The following is a 13,213-nucleotide window of genomic DNA, read 5'->3' on the forward strand; positions in this document are numbered from 1 at the left end:
CCAACGTTTGTGCCCCATCATCCGGGTTGGTGGGGTTCGTCGGAGGGTTGAGTGCGAGGCTTGTCTGTAGTTGTTCTTCAGTGATTTTGCCCCAGCGGCGGTGGGGGGTCTGTAGGGTGCGGTGGGATGCGAGCGGGTTTCGGAGGGAGAAATGGATGCAGTGGTGGTCGGTCCAGGTGAGTTCGGAGACATGGCTAAAGGTGACATGGGGGCTTGAGGAGAAGATTGCGTCATGTGTGTGGCCGGCAGTGTGGGTCGGCGTAGTGACGAGCTGTTTGAGTCCGAGATTGGCGAAATTGTCGATCAGGGTGGAGGAGTTGCTGTCGTTGTTGTTTTCCAGGTGATAGTTCAGGTCTCCGAGGAGGATGTAGTTGGTGGAATTGAGCCCGGGGTCCTGGTGGTCTGTAGACGAGGGTGCCTCTAAGGGTGGTCTTGGGGTTCGTGTGGATCTGGAAGTGCATGTGTTCGGCGGTGCTGAGGTTGTCGTTGGTGTTTGTAGAGATCTTGATGGTGTTTTTGTGAACGATGGCGATGCCTCCTCCGGCTCTGTTTACGCGGTCTCTGCGGGTGATCTTGTACCCATCTGGGATGGCTATGGCGATGTCAGGCACCGAGGTTTCGTTCATCCACGTTTCGGTCAGGAAGGCGACGTCTGGGGTTGTAGTGTCGAGTAGGTCCCAGAGTTCGCCGGCGTGTTTGTGTGCGGAGCGAGTGTTGATCAGGATGCATCTGAGCTGGTTGGTTTCCGTTGTGGTGGGTGTCTTGGTGCTTTCGGTGCAGGAAAAGTTGCAGTTTCGGCAGGTGAAGGGGCCGTGGGTGCGCTTCGGGGCGGCTTTGCAGCAGGTGCGAGGAGTGAGAATCCGCAACATTCTATTCCCAATAAGTCTGGCGCCGGTTGATGAATCCTCACAAAATTTTCTAAACTTTTGGCCAGCTCCGCTCCGCTCCTACCCTGAAAGTTTCGTGGTGATTCGTCAAGCGGGGGCCGAGAAAAAAGGGGGGTCCCAAAACACGTTTTCCCCATGCAATTTCCCATAGGATCTGTTGTCGCAGCTACAGCCCGAACTGCTGAACGGAATGACACCTAACTTGGCAAAGAGGTAGTCCTCAGTTTAGACTCGTGCCTTTTGCATAAATGGTGTGAATCTGTTCAGTAGTTCCTGAGAAAATTAGGGTAAAAAAGTTAGTGATATCTATGGCCGGGACGGATCCGCGCACCCTACCCGCACCGTAAGCGCACCCTCCCTGAACCGAACGCGCACCCTGACGATCACGCGCTGAATGCTAATTGGCTGTCGAGTGTCTGTTTACATTCGAAACTAGGAACTGTTGGCGGCCATTTTCTGCCTCGGTAGAAGCGAGGCTGAAGAAGCAAGGGAAATAAGTGTGTAAAACATATAAAGGGGGCAGAGAGGAAATACTCTGACTCTCTAGATCTGCTTAGGGGGTCCCAGACGGACCCCCTGGGGCCCCCATTTTTTTAAACGGCGAAATGCGCGCAGGGTGCGCGCATCCTATCGCGTTGGGTGCACAGATTCTCTCGCAAAGGGTGCGCGGATCCAAGGAAAAAAAAAATTGAAATTTGTGGGAGATAAATATCAAGCCTAAGTGTTTTGTGTTCATTGAGAGTTTTTGGTACTTATAAGTAAGTACCTATACAGAGTCTAAGATTGTTATTGTAAATGGACCCCATTCTATAGTCTCGGAGAAAAGCAGAAACAGATTTATACACATGTTTCCTGGCTTTCTCAATTTGTGGACAAAAATGATCGGATCAGTTCCATTTCTGCCTTTGGCATATGTTAGAATACAGAAAGGCAGTTTTGGGGAAAAGTGAAATCAGTTCTGCAAAGGTGTCCTTCATAAGCATTTCCAGACCTATCCCAGTCAAAGTGCCTAGGTCATTGCCACCACAGTGCACTATTTTGAGGTCAGGGTGTTGGATATGCATGAAGGATTTCACCAATGGCATCAATTGGTGCCACTTTAACCCTCTCTGTCCAATCCATTTAATGTCTACATTTGGCAAGCCTAGGTCTTTGTGAATGCCTTTGTTTTCTGCATACCTTTGGCTCCAGAAAATATAGCTGTGTCCCACAATCCACACTCTAAGCATCTTGAAAGGAGGTCTCGATGCACTCAGATGGTCTCTGTAAATGAAATGGCAGTTTGGAAAGTAAGATGTTTCTAAAATGGTGGCTAAGATGCAGTTTTGAAAAAAGACAAGAAATCATTGGTTGTTTCACAACCTTCTACACTGAAAGATAGGGTGTATATTTCTGTTTTTTAAACGCAGAATTCTTATTGGTTAACAAAAACTGATTGTAAGGAACATTATATATGACAAGCTGATATGTTGAAAAGTCAAGCACACTTGCTGTCTTGATTAGCAAAATTGTGTGCTGAACTTGTGACCTGTGTGCTCAGTACAGTGTTCCATGACCTGTTTCTATGGTAACGGGCAGAAGGCAGATTGGGGGAAGGGTTGAAATTTATGTCATTTGGAAAGGGTTGAAATGTTTAACTAATAGAAATGTGTGTTTGCTTTTGAATTTATGTGGGTAGGAATGTGATTTGATGTTTACATGTATATGTGTGGAAAATGAGAGGGAAATTTTGCCATTCTTTGGTTTTGCTGATAGGTGCACAGTGCAGAGATTCTGTATAAGAAAATCTGGTGTGTGACTGATATCTGGTATGTGACTGATATACTTCTTAATCTACAAAACAACTTGAAAGGTGAGTTATTTAATTGTGAGGGGATGTATGTAGACTATTTTGATTTTAATCAGACTAATGTATTTCTCCTGCTAAAGTGTAGGGAGTACTTTTTTTGTCTACAATCTTATTGACAGTGTGTGTGCATTTAGAAACAATTCTGTGATAAGCATTTGTGTTTTTCATGTGTTTGCAGACAGATAACTGTACTGTTTTTATATTTTGGTAGAATTAGAAACCAGTCATTGTTTATGAATTTGTGATATGAGTTATGTTTCTACACTAAAATGTAGTACTCCTTCTAGATGAAGAAATGTGTTTTGGTATAGTGCAAGGGATAGTGTTGTCTGTCTAGAATCACACTGTGAGTCTGTGTGTATTTGGGAACCACTGTGAGAGAGGCATTTGGTAACATCGTGTATTTGCAGACAGATAACTGTTTTAAAACCTGTCTTGTTGTCAAGTTTTAGTAGCATTAGAAGGCAGTTTTTGCTTATGCTTTGATTAAATGAGTCAGGCTTTGACTCTAAAGTGCAGTTCTGAAATATGTAGTTTGTGTGCATTCCCCTTACCCCTTGCACAGTAGTGAATGAGTTTTGGTAAGCTGCTACGGATAGTGTTGCTTGTCTAGAATCAGACTGTGAGTCTGTGTGCATTTGGGAACCACTGTGAGAGAAGCATTTGGTAACATCGTGTATTTGCTAAAAGATAACTGTTTTCAAACCTGTCTTGTTGTTAAGTTTCAGTAGCATTAGAAGGCAGTTTTTGCTTATGCTTTGATTAAATGAGTCAGGCTTTGACACAAAAGTGCAGTCCTGAATTATGTAGATGGTGTGCAGTTCCCTTACCACTTCCAGTGTAGTGAAAGAGTTTTGGTAAACTCCTAGGGATAGTGGTGCTTGTCTAGAATCACACTGTGAGTGTGTGCATTTGGGAACCACTGTGAGAAAAGCATTTGGTAACATTATGTAGTTTCTGACAGATAACTCTTTTAAAACCTGTCATGTTGTCAAGTTTTAGTAGCATTAGAAGCCAGTCTTTGCTTATGCATTGATTAAATGAGTTAGGCTTTGACACAAAAGTGCAGTCCTGAAATATGTAGATTGTGTGCAGTTCCCTTACCTCTTCCACTGTAGTGAATGAGTTTTGGTAATTTTCTAGGGATAGTGGTGTTTGTCTAGAATTACACTGTGAGTGTGTGTGCTTTTGGGAACTACTGTGAGAGAAGCATTTGGTAACATCATGTATTTTCTGACAGATAACTCTTTTTAAAACCTGTCATGTTGTCAAGTTTTAGTAGCATTAGAAACCAGTCTTTGCTTATGCATTGATAAAATGAGTCATGTTTTGACACTAATGTGCTGTACTTTAATATGTAGATTGTGTGTAGTCCTCTTACCCCTTGCACAGTAGTGAATGAGTTTTGGTAAACTCCTAGGGATAGTGGTGCTTGTCTAGAATCACATTGTGAGTGTGTGTGATTTTGGGAACCACTGTGAGAGAAGCATTTGGTAACATCATGTATTTTCTGACAGATAACTCTTTTAAAACCTGTCATGTTGTCAAGTTTTAGTAGCATTAGAAGCCAGTCTTTGCTTAAGCATTGATAAAATGAGTCATGCTTTGACACTAATGTACTGTACTTTAATATGTAGATTGTGTGTAGTCCCCTTACCCCTTGCACAGTAGTGAATGAGTTTTGGTAAGCTGCTAGGGATAGTGGTTGTTGTCTAGAATCACACTGTGAGTCTGTGTGCATTTGTGTAACCACTGTGAGAGAAGCATTTGAGTAGTTCATTTCTTTGAATATGCATAACTGCTTAAAAAATGTCCTGTTGTCAAGTTTAGGTAGAATTAAAAGGTAGTCATTCCTTATTTATTCACCGAAGAACTGTCCTTGCAATACTGTAAACATTCAGTTAATATTCCAGTAGTAATGGAGTGAGGCAGGCCTTTGCATATGCATTGATGCTAATGCTTATCTACTATGCATGCAGTTCTCTAACCATCTACATAGTTCTCTTTCATACCTTTAATTCCACAATCAGTATCCATATAATACAAGTAAACACCCTCTCACTCCCCATGTACTCCTCTAGCGACCCATTCAGCACCATGTACTAATCCATTCACTGCGCAAAAACCCAAACACTTACAAATTCACCCATGCACTCTCCTTGCAGTACTGTAATCATTCAGTCAGTACCCAAGTACTCATTCAGTGACCCAGGTCTTAGCACATGGACTGCTTCAAACCCCTATCCACTATGCATGCAGTCCTCTAACCACTTACACACTTGTCTTTCACACCTTCAATTTCCTAGTCAGTATCCATACAGTCCAGCAAACATCCTGTCACTCCCTTTGTACTCCTCTAGTGACCCATTCAGCACCATGTACTAATCCATTCACTGTTCCAAAACCCAAACACTTATAAATTCAGCAAGGCACTCTCCTTGCAGTACTCTAATCATTCAGTCAGTGCCCAAGTATTCATGCCCAATTATTCATGCACTGAGCCAGGCCTTAGCACATGGACTGCTTCAAACGCCTATCCACTATGCATGCAGTCCTCTAAGCACCTACATACTTGTTTTTCATACCTTCAATTCCCCAGTCAGTATATATACACTCCAGCAAACACCCTGTCACTCCCCTTGCACTTCTCTAGTGACCCATTCAGTACCATGTACTAATCCATTCACTGTGCCAAAACCCAAACACTTATAAATTCACCCATGCACTCTCCTTGCAGTACTTTAATCATTCAGTCAGTACCCAAGTACTCATTCAGCGACCTAGGCCTTAGCACATGGACTGCTTCAAACCCCTATCCACTATGCATGCAGTCTTCTAACCACCTACACACTTGTCTTTCACACCTTCAATTCCCTAGTCAGTATCCATACAGTCCAGCAAACATCCTGTCACTCCCTTTGCACTCCTCTAGTGACCCATTCAGTACCAAGTACTAATCCATTCACTGCGCCAAAAGCCAACCACTTATAAATTCACCCAGGCACTCTCCTTGCTGTACTCTAATCATTCAGTCAGTACCCAAGTACTCATGCAGTGAGCCAGGCCTTAGCACTTGGACTGCTTCAAATGCCTATCCATGCATGCAGTCCTCTAACCACCTACACAGTTGTCTTTCACACATTCAATTTCCCAGTCAGTATTCATACACTTCTAGCAAACACCCTGTTACTCACCCAGTGTGCCTCCTTATAGTACTGTAATCATTCAGTCAGTTAGCATGTAGTATTTTAGTGAGGTAGGCTTTAGGGCATGTAATGCTTCAAAGTACTATGCACTATGCATGTAGTGTTTTAACCATCGTCGCACTTGTGTTTCAGGGCTATAGTTTCTTAGTCAGTTTTTATATAAAATGTGTTTTTACAGTAATGGAATAGTATAAATTTGAAAGTTATTAATATACATTTATTTGTGATATTTTACAGATACTGTTTTTCAACGTTAAAATAGAGAAATCATGCCAGAAATAAAAAGAAAAAGAAAAGAACAGAGACAGGAGGATTATTTGAAGAAACATCAACCACAAGTATTGAATGTACAAGAAAATCTGGCTAAAAGGAAAATATCTTCTGGTAAGATCACAAAGCAATTTATTAAAAATGTTTGTAGGAGCAAACAGAATGTGCATAATGCAGGAACTACTGAGAATTCTTCAAGTAAGAAAAAAATTCAAAATAAGAGGAAAAGTAAACAAGCAAATGGTCAGTCAAAGGAGATAAAGTATGGTAAAAGAAGGCATAATCAGAATAAGGAATCACCCAAATTTTTTTTTTACTAGAGAGTAGTGCATAATTTGCTGAAAGATGTGAAGAAATATAAAAAGAGAGCTTTATTTTATAAAAAGAAGAATCATATTGAAAACATTGTGGAAAAGGCTTTTGATGTAAAAAGGAAACTGTTTATTTTAGTATTAAACAGAATTCAATCACTAGATAAACCAATCCATGTAATGAAGGCCAAAAGTAGGAGGAAAAGAGTTATTAATAAAATAAATTGTGATTTTTTTTGGGAGAATGGAAACACAGTTCCAGTTCAGAGCCTTTTTTTAAGGAAGAGAGTTATTCACTGAGCGGAAAATTATTGTATGCAGTTAACACCAGTGGTAGAGGTGATGAGGTTAGCGATGGTTGTCCAATTGAGAAAGAGAAAATGGTTGAAAGAAATGCAGAAGAAGTGATAGCTGATGAAGTTTTAGGGAGACGTGCTAAAAACCCTGTGTACACTTGGGATTGCAGTAGTGTTTGTAGTGTACAACAGGAATCTATTGAAAAATTATGTCGTTTTTTATGAGTCTATACTAAAAAAGTGTAAAACAAAAGATTAAGCTGTTGCAAGGACTAGACCCTTGCAGAGTGAGAAAACATACTGGTTTGCAAGATCATTCTCTGGCTTGTCTTTCTAGGGAAGTTTGTGAAAGTTTTTTTAACCACTTTAGAATGCTGGTAGTACATCATACTCAAATGTGGAAGTTAGTGAGAAGGTTGTATTATGCAAAAAGTCCAGCACTAAAGTTAAGTGAGTTGAACAGTGCTCTTTTGCGAGGGTCAGTATCAGATGTGAAGCAGGTCTGTGATGATTTTGAGTTTTGTTACTTTGGTCCTCAGCAAGAGAGTGAAGAAACTGACACATTAGTAAAACAAAATGTTGAAGACAACGTAGAACCTGTAATTACAGAGAAATTTGAGGATGAAATCACAAAGTTTAAGGTAAATTCAGGTGAAAGACCAAATGTTTCTTGTATTGGTTGTCGGCGGAGTCACTATAAAAATCAGACTAGGGGTGTCAATCTGTATTTAAAAAGTGAAATAGAAGATAATGATAAGTGGATGGAATTTGCAACTGATTTGTTGGTAGAGGATTGTTTTGATTTGGGTTCTGACCAGCGTATTTGCAAATATTGTTATAACAAATTCAATGAGAATAAAATGCCTGCTAGAGCTGTTCATAATAATCTAGAGTTGGTTGCTATTCCTCCAGAGCTGATAGATTTAAATATGTATGAGTCTATTCTCATTCAATGTGTTCACCCGTTTCAGGCTATTGTTCGTATGGAGCCCAAAATAAGTAAATTACCTCCATCAGAGTTGCAAAGAGGATTGAAAGGAAGAGTTGTGTATTTACCGTTAGATTTAAGGAAAAATATTGAAACTATTGGTGTAGACCATGCAGAAAATGAGCCACTAGTCATTCTAGTTACTGGTGTTCCTACCATTCCTAAGAATAAGAAAATTTGGCAAGAGTTAGTGGATGTTAGAAAAGTGCAAAAGGCATCATTGTATCTGTTAAAAAATAATGAGTACTATAGAAATGTGTTTGTAGGAGAAGAAGAAATAGATTTAGCAGAAGATACTGAAACATTAAGTGGACAAATAGAAAAAGTGGACATGTCCAGATGTGAAGAAATCTATGAACATTACAGTGTACATCCACTTCATTCCAAAGAGGTGATGGGGAATACAATTGAGTTGTTTCAAATGAAAAAAGCAACAGGAAGTCCCATGAGTGTATGGGAAGAGAGCTTGGAAGCTTGTTGTTTCCCGCAGTTGTTTCCAACAGGAAAAGGTGGATGATATGATGAACGTCCTGTGCAGATTCCTGCATCTGAATATCGGACAACAAGATTATATGCAGAAGATCCAAGATTTCGACAATGTATCCCTTATATGTTTCATCTTCTGTTTGAAAGTGACTTGTCTGGACTTTCATATGCAGTAAATCACATTTTAAAAACTGGAATGCATCTTCAAAATGTAACTGCAAAGGATTTTGTGGATAAAGTGCATCAGAGAGATGATCAGTTAGAATCTCAGTTGATTAATCTGATGGCATGTCAGCGTGGGACTAATGAATATTGGTACCGTCGACATGGAGAACTGAAATGTATGCTACGGAACTTGGGAACTCCTACATGGTTTGTTACACTAAGCTGTGCTGAGTATGCTTGGGATGATTTACTTGAATTTCTTCGAGAGGCAAATTTCAATATAAAAAATATTGAATACAAGACACCTGGAGAATTGTGCTCTTTGTATCCTGTCAATGTATGCAGATATTTCAATCATAGATTTGAAGCTATGATGCAATAAAAAGAATTCTCCTCTTGGAGAAGTTGTGGATTTCTTTTGGAGAAAGGAGTATCAAGCAAGAGGTGCTCCTCACATACATATGTTGTTATGGATCAAGGACGCCCCAAAATTTGGAACAGATTCAGATGAAACTGTTTTGTCTTTCATTGAAGATTATGCTACATGTGCTCTTCCCAATAGCAGAGAAGATAAAAACTTAAAACAAGTCTTACGATTTCAAAGCCACAGGTGTGGAAAATACTGTCGACGAAAGTACAAGTCAAAGGATAAGTTCTATACCAAATGTCGTTTTGGATTTCCACGTCCTGTATTAGCCAAAGGAAGAGGGAACAGTTTTATGTCAGCTATGCGACATACCATCACAAGAAAGTCTCCGAAAAACACATACAACTTAAGAAGAAGCGAAGAATCGAAATACATAAATGACTACATGACTACAATCCAGTTATTTTATCCATGTGGAACGCTAACATGGATATTCAGTATGTTGCGGACAATTCCATTGCTGTTGCTCGATATGTAACGTCTTACATTACTAAATCAGAAAAGACTGAATTGAAAGAAATGTGGGAAGAGATTTCTCACGAGAAGACTCTAAGTAAGAAATTATACAGTTTCAGTTTGAAGATGTTATCGCATCGTGAAATTGGAGAACATGAATGTTCAGATCGGTTATCATCTGCAAGTCTATATTCCAAAAGTAGAAGAATCATTTGGGTGAGTCTAGGTCTTGCAGGAATGCGAAATCAGGTACTGAAATCTGTTCAAGAAATTGAATTTTTAGCAGAAAATTAACCAGAAAGTACAGATATTTTGAAAACGAATATGATGGACACATACTACCCAAATAGAAGTCATCATCTTGAGAACATGTGTCTCTATGAAGTGCTGCAAAACGACACTTTTAAACGGAATACTACAGAGAACATCAACAATGGCAAATATGCAGTGATTGGTTCTGAAGGATGTCTGGTGAAACAAAGGAAAGGAACAAAGGAAAGGAAATTGAATTAATCACTGGAAACTGAGTTGCGACACTGCTGACAAAAGGGAATTTTACTATTTAGCCCTTTTGCAAATGTTCAAACCATGGCTTTCAGAACTGGAATTACTTGGAGATTTTCCCAGCTATGAAGATTCATTTAATGCTTCTAAAGATAGCATACAATGCAGTGCTTTCGCAAATTATGTCAAAATGTTGAATGATGAAATTGATCAAGAAGCTACAATTGTAGCTGAGATTGCTAGAGACAGTTCTCAAGACAGTCAAAGTTCTGCTGCACTGAGTCAAGATCCACTAGGACAACCAATTGTTGAAAATGAAGCAGCGATTGCAATGAATGAGGTGGAAACAGCAATGTATCAAGCTCAAGAAGATGCAATACAGTTAGGAAACTTGGAAGAACAACTAAATGTTGAACAGAAACAAATATATCAGCAAGTGAAAGAGCAGATTGACCATGGATTACTTCATGAAAAGAGATGGTGCTCATGTACATCATTTCAACCTATCCGAATGTATGTGAGTGGTCAAGCTTGAACAGGAAAAAGTAATTACAAGTTATCTGCAGAAAACAAGTGATTCGCATTTGTCTTGTGTTGTCACTGCTCCAACTGGGTTGGCAGCACATAACATTAAAGGAATTACTTTACATCGTTTACTAATGCTGCCAGTAGAGCATGAGAACAAATTGGAATTCCACAAGCTATCTGGAGAAGCTTGTTGTGAAGTTTCAAGAGTCCTGAAGAAAATGAAACTTCTCATTATTGATGAGGTGAGCATGGTCTCAAACTTGATGCTTGCCTTTGTGCATTTAAGAATGCAGCAAATTCTTAAAACAGAGTATGACGTGTTATTTGGAGGAAAACACGTCATAGTTTAGTGAGATCTACTGCAACTGACTCCGGTAAAAGGACAACCGGTATTTAAAACACTAGCCCATGAAGATACCAGAAAGTCTCATGGCAGTGTTGGTAATGTGAACATTTGGACTCATTTTGAATACAAATAACTGACAACAAATATGCGACAGGCAAATGATGCTGAATATGAAAGTATTCTTCAAGATATAAGAATTGGAATTCTTTCAAAACAAGGCAAACAAGCTTTGGAGAGTCGATTACTTTGCAATGTCTTTCCAAATTAAAATGCAGTTCCTGCAAAAGTGTACGTGGAAATTGCTTAAAATAATTCAGTGATTTGCTTAATGCCAACACTGCGCGATATTCAACGAAGAACTATTGAAACCTTGAAAATGAGGAAATTGTAAAAATGGAAGCCATCGATAAAATACAGCATGAAGGAATCACTATTATTTTGACGGGAAAGTTAAGATCAAAACTGGATTGTTTAGAAAAAAAAAATATCTAAAACTGCTGGTTTAGAAAAGACACTATATGCGTGTGTAAACTGTCGGGTAATTTTAAGGCGTAATTTGGATGTAGAGAAAGGTTTAGTTAATGGTGCAATGGGTAAAGTGGTGGATTTTGTGAATAATCAGAAAAAAGAAGTAACTGAATTTTTCAAAATTAAATTTGATCAGATTGATGAAGTTAAGGAAATTGGTTGTTGTTCAGTTCGTTTTTTGCTTGTTAAAGATTTATATGTCCGTAGGAAACAATTTCCATTTTCTTTGGCATACGCAGTGACTATTCATAAATCTCAAGGATTAAGTGTAGACAGTGCATTGGTGAACATTGGATCTACGGTATTTAAAGAGGGTATGGCATATGTTGCTTTGTCACGAGTCAGAACATTATCTGGTTTGTTTTTGATTGGTTTTGATGAGACGAAGGTTACTGCAGATGCAAACTGTGTAAAAGAGTATAATAGGTTAAGAAGGGTGTATGCTCCCAATTTAGGTCAATATCCTGTATTTGAAAAGCGTGTGGTTGGTCGAAAAAGAAGGTTTGAGAATATCTGTACTGAAGATGTCAAGAAGGGAAAAGAACAAGATAATGTGATTGCAGGTAAAAAGAAATTGGACACTGTTGAAGAGATTGTTGGTTATCAGTTTGAAAATAGTTCAGGTGTCAACTGCTATGCTAATGTAGTGGTCAATGTTGTTATCAAGAGGTTTGCGAGAACAAATTATGCAGAATCGGCAAAAAAGATTTTGTTCTCTGTTGCATTCTGTTTATGAAAAATTGACAACAGATACAAGTAAAATACAATCTGTTTCAGATGTTCGTAGTGTTTTGGATGTGTGTTCTGGTTCTACACAATTTTCACAAAATATTCAACAAGATGCTCAGGAATTTTTAATGTATATGCTTACCATTTTTTAAAATGAAGGTGTAGGAATAGAAAATATTTTTGGCCTTTCTTACAAATGGGAACATGATTGTGAAAATTGCATTACCATTACCAGACTGTAAATCAGTGTCTTTCAATAAATTAGTTAAAGGTGCAAATCAAAACATGGAGTGTAGCCATTGTAAATCAGAAATATTATCCACATTATTCTTAACAAAATATGGAAAATACATAATTTTAATGATGCAGCGTTGTACAGCTGACGGAAGAAAATTGGATACTTTAATAAAGCAATTTGTAGCAGCACAACTATCAATATCAGGAAGGACTTTTATAGCAATTGCTATAATTTTCCATGATGGTCCTTCCACCACATCTGGACATTACACTGCCTATCTAAAATGTGACAAAGGCTGGACACTTTGTAATGATGCCCAGTTGGTTTTGAAAACAACGTTGCCTAGGGAATTACAAAATTTCTACCTAATATTTTTAAAGTCAAAGTTTTAGGAAGATAATTCATTCTCTGAGGAATTTATTATTATAATTTAATAGGACTACCATTGGACAATTTACATAAAGAAGGAGTGCAAAAATACCATTTGGCCTGAAGGAAAGGTATGTTTTTGAATTTTTGACTTTTTGGTGGTCATTGATTCGGTGAATATTTTAAAGCGGCAATATTTACAGTGTTCATAAGTTAAAGTTATAACATTTTGTAAGCCGTAAGCATTTCATATATGTGTGATTTGTATTTTCTGGTATTTTACTGAGAATAGCATGTTGGTTTTTTTTAAACAATCTTTTGATTATTTTTTTTTTGCCCGCTGTTAAGTGATGAGTACGATTGAAATCACTATTTCTAGTGAAATTCAATATATTCTGAGAACAGCAAAAAAGGCAAACAAATTACTTTGTGGAAATGATGCTGTGTTGTAAAAAATGTATTATTACATGTTATAATTTTTTTTTTCTTTTCTTTCACAGATCCAAATTTTAAAATAAGCAATTTATATCAATTTAAATTGCAATGAAAATCTGGAAAAAATGTATACCATTTTTTATTCCCATTACTGTGAAGGTAAGTTTAACTAAGTCTCAATATGCAGACTGAGGA

The sequence above is a fragment of the Triturus cristatus genome, chromosome 1_1, assembly GCF_964204655.1.
Source record: "Triturus cristatus chromosome 1_1, aTriCri1.1, whole genome shotgun sequence".
Lineage (NCBI taxonomy): Eukaryota > Metazoa > Chordata > Amphibia > Caudata > Salamandridae > Triturus > Triturus cristatus.